Below are 9,641 nucleotides of genomic sequence, written 5' to 3'. Positions count from 1 at the left end.
TATTAATTATTAAATATCATATAATAAAATTTAAAAGAGAAAATAAATATGTTAAATAAAAATTTATTTGACATTTTTTTATTTTATTTTTTATAATATCATTTATGTAAGACACAAAGAAATAATTATTTATTTAAAAACAAAAAAAAACGAAATAAAAATATCAAGTCATTAACTGGAGGGCAACGACTGCTCTTTGCTTTTTTTTCATTATATATATATATATATATATACTATAATATAATAAACTAAATGATATATTTTAAATAAAAAATTTGTCAAATTAAATTTTATTTTAACTATATTATTTTTTTATTTTTTTAAAAAAGGATTATTAATTAAAACAAGATTTGTAAACTTAACACATTCTTTGATAAATTAATTATTCTGATTGGGCACGAATCTCGAAAACAAAATCAAGTTGGAAATTCCAAAATTAATTCGGAGGAGACCATCTCAACTCCGTTTTTTTCAGCCATAACTTATTAGTCGAACTAAGCCTCTCGAAATACAAATCACGACACCAAATTCAACTCAACTTGAGCCCAAACGAGATCCAAATCAAGGACCCAAAGCGCTTATTGGAGAAGGTTTGAATCACAATTTGTGATTACCAAATGATTCCTACGAAATTGACGAGACTTAATAGTCGAATCGGAGCGGCTCGACAAAGACAAATCCAACGAGCCTAAGCATCGCCTGAATTCCAAAGTCATTAAACCTCCAAATGTCTGCACGAACGCGTCTATGATTCAAGGGATTCAATATCGGCCGTCCATCCAAACCACTCCCACATTTGCCCTTGCATCTCTCACCCCCTATTTACGGGTCATGCCACTCCAGAAACTATAAATAGACCCCTCAAATTTATCTCTTGAAGAGAGCCGAAGCAAGAGAGAAGAAAAGAAGGAAGAAAGCTCCTTCCTCGACCACCGCCGGAGTTCCGCCGCGACCACTGCCCCGGGAGTTTCACCGCGACCACCCGCCCGTCGTCCACCTCCTACCATCAGAGTTTCACCAGACCGACTCTGAGCTTCGCCCAGACCACCACCTTGAGGTCCTCACCTCCGCCCAAACCGACGCCCTGACGCGTTGCTCCGCCCAGAGACCACCACTTTGAGGCCCTACATCCGCCGGACCACCGCCTGACGTCGTTGCTCGCGCCCGCCGACCACCACTTGAGGCCCTCACATCCGCCGGACCACGCCTAACGTCGTTGCCTCCGCCGGAACCACCACTTTGAGGCCCTCACCTCCGCCGACCAACCGCGTTGACGCCCGTTGCTCTGCGCGAAACCACCACCTTGAGCGTAAACTCACCTCCGCCGGACCACCGCCTGAACGCCGGTTTTCTCCGTCGAACCACCACTTGAGGTCCTTACCTCCGCCGACCACCGCCTATATCGTTGCTACGCCGAACCACCACTTTTAAGCCCTCACCTCCGCCGGATCACCGCCTGACGTTGTTTGCTCTGCCAGACCAACTACTGGAGCCCTCACCTCCGCAGGACCATGCCTAACGTTCGCTTTGCTCCGCCGGACCACCACTTGAGCCCTCAACCTCCGCCGACCAATGCACCTGAGTCGCTTTGCTCCGCCTGACCATCACTTGACGTCGTTGCTCTGCAACCCCAGGACACCGCCATGACGTCGTTGCTCCGACGCGACCACCACTTGAGGCCTCACATTCCGCCGGATTCACCGCATACGCTGTTGCTCCGCCGCGACCACCACTAAAGGCCCTCACCTCTACCGCGACCACCGTCTGACTCCATTGCTCCACTGGACTACCACTTTGAGCGCCCTCACACCGCAAAACGCCATTTGCCTCCGCTGGACCACCACTGAGGCCCTGCCTCCACCGGACCACCACCTAACTCATTGCTCCACCGGACCACCACCCTAACGTCATTGCTCCACCGGACCACCACTTTGAGCCCTCATCTCCGCCGGTACCAACCGCACCTAACGTCGTTGCTTCGTTAGACCACCACTTGAGGTCTCACCTCCGCCGGACCCACCACTAGAGGCCCTTGTCACGCCCGACCTGCATCCGGGACGGATTCCCGCTCACACCGGCCGCCGACACGGAAAGCAAAACGGACGACTGACCAGATCTGGTTTTTTGGAATTTGGTCTGAACTGAATCTTGCCAAATTATTTAATTTTCAAACAAAACACAAAACAGAAACAACAGAGGCTACTATAAATCATCAAACACAACGGCAACAAAAACATCTATCTTTTCTTTCCTCAAAACAATCACTACAGATACAGTACATGCGCTTTTGAACAGAAAGAGAGACAGAACGGAAAGCCCTATGACTACTACAAAAATCAAAAGAGGTACAAACATACATTTATACTTGATCAAACTCTGAAATCTAAATCCTGCCGACTTCCTTCCCTTTCCAGAACCTGAAAACCACGGAAAACAAGCAGTTGAGCTCAACAGCTCAGCCCAAAAGCAACAAACCTCCAATTACAAAACTCTCAGAATCCAAAAATTTCCAACTCATCAGAACAGAAAATCCGTACAGAGAAATCGGAACAGAATCAGACAAAATATCCAAATCGGAACTTATCAGAAACGAAACAGAAACAAATCCAGCAACAGATACGGACAGATATCACATCAAATCAGAATCGTACAGATCACAATCAGAATACAAATGCAGAACGGATTAATATCAACAGCATCAGAATCGTACAGAAATTTTTCAGAACTTTCAAATCATATCAGAACAAAACTGACGGAAGAAGATATACAAGAAAGCCCGTATCAAATCAGAAACAGAACAGATCAGACATATCACAATTAACAGAATTCAGAAATCAGAATTTCCAATCATATCGCTATCATGAATCATGACTTGCCCCTTACAGAACAGATGCCCGTGAAAGCCCAGAATCAGATTGAAATCAGATATCAAATGTAATATTTCATAGCCTAAATTCCCTGACACTGACTGAATCTCTTGGATTCAGGCCCCTTATAAATCCTTCATGCCCTTCACGAGCACCAGAACAGATATGCTTATGTGCTCAACAGACCAGAACAAATATGCTTATGCATCAGAACAGATTTCATCGGAATCCGGAACAGAACTCGATTTCAAGGAATTCAGATTTGAGCCTCATTTTCAGATTTCCCAGACACTGACTGAATCGCTTTAGGATCCAGGAGGCCCCTTATAAACTCCCTTTTTATAGCACATACAGATATCATATCAATTCAGAAGAAATACGGGCAAATCAGAAATCAGACAAAATCGCAAGGCAGCACAACGGCAGTATACGGAATTTACATAATTTTTCCTGAAAAGTCCCTAATTTAACTCATTCTCTTATGAAATAGTCTCATCGCAGAACTATGTGTGTTAGTCCCAGTTATCCTAATCAACACTTATATCTCAGATAACTTATGCCACATCCAAGTTCTATAAATGGCATACAAAGGTTTCGAAATTTGGATTACAATGGACAATAAGCCCATCTTTCTCTCTAAATTTAAAATAATCATTTAAAAACTTATCTACCTGCGGCCAAAACTATTGAGTAATGTATTTTAATTTCTAATTTCACTAGGAATTAAATAAAATAATCTAGGTTTGTATGCAACTTCACCACCACCGAAAGTAGTAATAACCGTTTCCTGAAAACAACCCTGTAAGTCAAATATTTTATCGACCAAAAATTTTTAAATCCGGACAAAAATCTATTAATCCATCGATGAAAAGACTTAACCAAATATGTGCACGAGCCACACCAGGCAAATCACAGGATTTAAAAAATAGTTAGGATTTAAATGTGTGCAAGAGGCAAAATAAATACTGGATTTACAGTACAAAGTAACGTGCATTATGTTGGTTATAATTTAGGACATCCAATCGGCAATTACATCGATAGTACACTTTCCGACATGATAGAAGGGAGTGATTTATCTTGCTGGAGAGTAACCTTCTCATAACCCGATCATTCTTCCCGACAACTTATACTGAAATCCCTAAAAAAAAAACCCATGAAAATTTACTACCAAAATGTATTTTAAACTTAAATTTAGCTGATATAAATTTAGTAACTTAGAAATTTCAACCGAGACCTTAATCAAAGAAGGTGATATAACGGACGAAAATCATTAACGAAAACGAAATTCCCTGATTAGCATTTCATTTTAAAGAATTAAAAATTAAAGTTGATATTGAATTTAATTTCACGCCAATAGCGAACGATTCAAATGGAGCCATTCTTGATTGGCTTAAAAATATTTAGTGAGTATACGCGGAACCTGTTCAATGCTTACCCTCCATAAGTAATAATTTATACTAACCTTGCGACGTTAATATTATATTACAGCAATTTCTATAGAAGGCCTTTGGCTTCGAACAGTCTTCTTTGATTTCGAAATCAAAAAAACATGACTCCTCGTTCGTTTACCGAAAAATCAACTTTTTCCAAATTTGCCTATCGACTTTAACTTTTCTCCTCGGCTTGACATTTTGTTTTATGATTTCTTCTCTCTATTCAAAATGAGACATGAAAATCTAAATGCTAATTAAATAATTAAAACTCAGCATACGGCCCTGGCCATTAATCAACAAACCGTATCGCCAGATCGTCCCAGGACGAATCAGACAATTTGGATTAACGCCCTCTATGAGTAATTTCAACGGTTTCTCCCAAGTTAACTTCCCAGATCTCCCAGTTAAAATCCTCTACAACGGATGATTTTCTACGATGAACACAACCTCGGACTACTGGAAACGATGTTCCATCAGAAAATCACCTTTAAATGTGTCGAAGATCATAATCTAAGTGCACTTATTATACATAGTGGGTAATTTAAATAAATTAAGCACTGTAATTATTTTTCCAAAATCTGATCCATTCGTCCACAGAGCTTTGATCCAGACATCGTCCCTTGGAACAATTCCTGGAGCAGGCCTTTTGATATTAATACCCTCACCTACCAGCCAAACCGCCAACTTGAGGCCATAAATTCTTCTATCCACACTTTAAGCGACATCAACCCCACCCCATGAGGCCCGAACTTTTACTGGGCCCAACCAATTTACCTGACGCACCCAGAACATTATTACTTTATTTATTTAAACCAGAAGTATGCGTCCCTTACTTACAATACGTTAAGATCTTACTTACTGACCCCAGTCTCCTATCTACCACCCAGATCTAACGATCCCTTTACTCGACCTTCTAATAGCTATTTTAAACTACTTATGCGTCCTTACCTGACATCACTATTGATACGAGGTCTTTAAGGATTGCTAATATTACTGAATAAATGATCAACATACATTATGTAACTATATGATACGGCCGGTCTCTCGCCCCCGACTACTACCTGGACCCCGTCTATTTACTAATATATGGAGGATCTAGGTTGCTTATAATCTTTTCCATTTCTCCATTGTGTTACTCTCTTAATCGCCAGTTATCCGCCATATGCATCCTCACCGACCCCTCCGCTTGCTTAGGTCCATCAAAAAGATAACAGTCTTTTCTGACCGAAATAGCGCTGCGTCTTTTGAAAAAGCTAGCCGAACTACGTATTTCCTTTACTGAACCTAAGTCAACTCGCATTTGCGATGGGTCCTTTCGCACTCCCCGCCTCCTCCAGCGTATCAACAGACAACAGTCTTTTTTTGACTCCCAATCTCTTTGCCGAGCTATATCCTTCGAACGACCTCCGTTTGCACTAGAAACTCGAATACCATTGATCCTTCTGGCCTCCATCACCAGACAACTGATGAATATCTGGACCTTCCCATCCTATCGATGTATGGTCTTGTCTGCACAAAAACAAACACATTTATACTTTGTCAAACTGAATGTACACCATAATTTCTCTCCACAACAAGAGAAGCCGCCCCGAGTTCATAAAATCCCTCAAAATCCACTGCCCACCCAGTAAATGCCCACTATATATAATTGTACATTCGTGACATCAAGCCAAGGCCTTCTAAGAATGGGATTTGGAATTTACCGAATTTTACAGGCGAATTTATGCCATAAATTTCGTTAAATCCCGACTTCTAATGCGAAGATCAGGCTCGGATTTATAGGCACGCAAACTACATCTCGTGTAATCGACTCCAATTAGCGTTGATTTAGTGTTAAATCTCTGCTAATAATCTTATGCACAAATCCGAATCAAACAGCCCCTTCGACTTTAAAGTTTCATTTGGAAACGTCTTAATTTTATTAAAGCCGTCCCAAAATGGAACCTTAAAAATCTTGTGTAATTTCCATTTCCGTTCTTATGAGAGCTATATAACAACTTAACTGCGTACTGAGAGTGACTAGTGAATTAATTCAAGATTTCATAATCATAAGAGCGGCGCCAGAAATCCAAAGGATGCCAGCTAGTCATGGTGATTTGTTTTCTAGCCGCTTCTTTATCTCTCTTAGTGACTGCTATCTCTAAACGCGCATATTAAAAATTCAGTACGGTATTCACATTATGATCTCCAGCACTTGTCCCTTACACTCCACAATACAAGAAAGGTATACCAATCAACCAAAAGGAGATAAAAAAACTAATTTTTTTACGTAAAAAAATTATACGACGCAAGGCCCAATATCTTCGTATTTCATAGAGTGTTTCTTATAAAGAGAATCTATCCAACTGCGAGGCTATTAAAAACAAAAAAAACCAAAATACCAATGCCTAGAATACAAAAAAAAATTCCGTACATTAGAATGACGCGTGAGAAATATATAAAACTATATATTTCTTTACCGCACCATTTATGGCAGGAGAAGATTTATGGAGTGATGGTGCTCTCTGAGGACACACACCAGCATTGGACACCGAACATTTAGCTTATTACGAGTTTTATCTCTCTATAAAAGGACAATTTAAAAGTAAGTATTGTTAGGGATAAATAATTATAGCGTGATAAGTAAGTATCGTCTTTTAAATAATAATTTTAAAAAACTCAAAGTGGGCCTGTGAAGTAACATATAGATTTTTGCTCAGGTTAAAACTCGTTGGCAAACCTAGATAAATCTAATGCTCCGACAATTTAAGCAATCACCTCAAAAATATAAATCATGAAAAATTCACATTATAGAGTTATGTGTTTGTTCAAATTGACACATTTTGTAGAAGCTCAAAGGACAATGATGAATGATGATCCTCAGCTACCCCTTGAATGCGTCCTTAGTCCTTTAGGCAACCAGCGAGTTGTTCTATACCGATAGTTCTCTGAGTCTACGTACAATTTCACAACTATACGGAAAGCAACAGTAACCCCGTGGGTTTACCGAGTTGACTCTAACACAGACTTACGTAGTAGTTCTCTCAGAACGATTTCGCGTTGAAAAAGTCCTTTTGGCTACGTATTTTGTGCGCAGGGAAGAGTGATCTTTCTCCCTACGTGTGTACTCTTACGTCTGTTGTAGTATTGTGGCTAGGCAATTTAGAAACTCCTCGGACTATAAGAAATCTCTAGTTTTTGTAAGCTCACTGTAGATGGTGGAGTGAAGATGATAAGAGTGTCTCACTCGAATCTATTAACTCTTATATTCTGTTGGAATACATCTTCGTTCAAGTTTAATGAGGGAAGGATGGGCTTTAACCCCAAAATTTCCCACATGATAGAAATACAAAGACAGACGTGTTAATACCACGTACTGGTAACATGTGCGGAGCTAGCGGCCTATGGTTTATTATATCTATTAGAGTATATTGTTTGTATTTTGGGTCCGACCTTGTTTATTTAGCGTGCTCTTACAATGTAAAACCAAAATAATATTACGGAACCTCTGATGATGCCCACAGAAGAACAAGTGAGTAAGATTTTCGCGAGAGTACCTCCCGGTTTGTACAGGCTTTACAAAAGTCTCTTAAAATAGATCCAAGCTCGGTTGTGTTAACTCCCTTAAACTCCCTGAAAGTTACATTGTGTACATATTCTCTTCCAATGTATATCGAAATCTTTTATGATTTGTTCGCCTCTTTAGTTTTTCTGTGTCTTTATATCAAATAATCGTCTATATTAGTTTTCCAGCTATTTTTTAAAGCATTATTGTTCTATTCAATTTTATTTATTATTCGTTAGGAATATTCTTAAGAAACTTGGCTCAAATATGAGCTCCCACATAAAGAATTTTATTTAGTATATAAAACACAAGTTGGATTATGAGATTAATGAATTCGTATCATCTTGAACTCGAATATTCAGGTCAAATTCAGAATTGAATTTTTGTAATCGTGTCAAATTAATTTCTGACCACCTAAACACATTCATATATATTAGAAAACAACAAAAAAAAAACTTATGCGATCACAAGCTACAAAATTGTATAAGAATTTATAAGGCAAAGAGAGTAACATCTATCTTTCTTCACTAGAAGGTAAGCAAGTATTGAGATCCTTATTTGAAAATAGGAGATGAGTTCCTCGTTCATTTGCTACAAAATAGGCTACTGTTTTTGACAAATCGAGGGCAAGGGCCTGTGAGCGTAGGGTATTCTGTCCTGACCGTCTCTCAGTGAGGCCGCGAGAGCCGGCGTAACAGGCTCGGCTGTTTGTCACATTTGTAGCTATTATCAGAATGATTGGAGGCCATCCCTCGGTGTTACAGTCGCACTAACTATTGTTATATAATTAGATATTCAGTATTATGCTATGGTATTCTAAAACTTTCGTACCATAGTGAAATGATCCGACCTATCCATCAAAAAAATAGTATTTGATCCTATATTTGTGAAGTTTAGATGCTACGGAAGAAAGCTACATTCGTTCAACTGGGTAATCGAGATCCCTACCATTGAAGCTGGATGACTTTAAAGATCTCTACTGTTTCATCTCGGTACAACTTTTAATACTGGTTTTCAACAGCAACTTGTTAGTACACATAATTTTATGTTCAAAAATTTCCCGGTATGTACTAAAAAATTGTTTGAGGGCTTCGTTTGACGTTTATTTCGATTTCGTTATAAAAAAACGTTAATGGGAGAAAAGGTCTTTGTAATGGAGAAAGCTTAATAAATAATGCTTCTAAAAACCAATAAGCAAACTATGGAGAGTTTTTAAAAAGGCTGTTCACAGTCACAACAATCCGAACCATGAACGAACTGCATTTACTCGCATGCTTTATTCAATATCAGTGTAAGAAAAGCTGGATGAAAAAGGAGGAATTAAACGTGTAAAAACAAACGAAGCGTAGAAAATAGTAAACAAATCTATCTTAACTGAAAGCCTAAATCACCACTTTTATTTCTACATATGTGCAACAGAAGTATGCGAGAACATAATCTCAGGTGGCTTCAGCATCACCTTGATGTAACATCGGCAACTTGCCCATAGTAAAGGTTCATCAAAGTAAATATGCAACCAACCTTACGTCTGTTGTTGGAGTTTAAGCTACCCAATCAAGATATATTGAAATTCAAAGCTGCAGTTAATATGTGGTGTGAGTTTATAATTTAATCATTCAAAGTCCCAAAAAAAAAATTCTCAACAGTTAGCCTACGAAAATGTGCCGTGTTTTTTTTATATATTTATATTAATATATATTATAAATGATATATTTTTTAGAAATGATACTATAAAAATTGTAAAAATAATGAAAGGAATATTCATATATGAAGTTGTGATGAGAGCTGATGGCTCGG

The sequence above is a fragment of the Dendrobium catenatum genome, unplaced genomic scaffold (genome assembly GCF_001605985.2).
Source record: "Dendrobium catenatum unplaced genomic scaffold, ASM160598v2 original_scaffold_280350, whole genome shotgun sequence".
NCBI classification, from domain to species: Eukaryota; Viridiplantae; Streptophyta; class Magnoliopsida; order Asparagales; family Orchidaceae; genus Dendrobium; species Dendrobium catenatum.
This window is presented reverse-complemented; position numbering follows the sequence as displayed.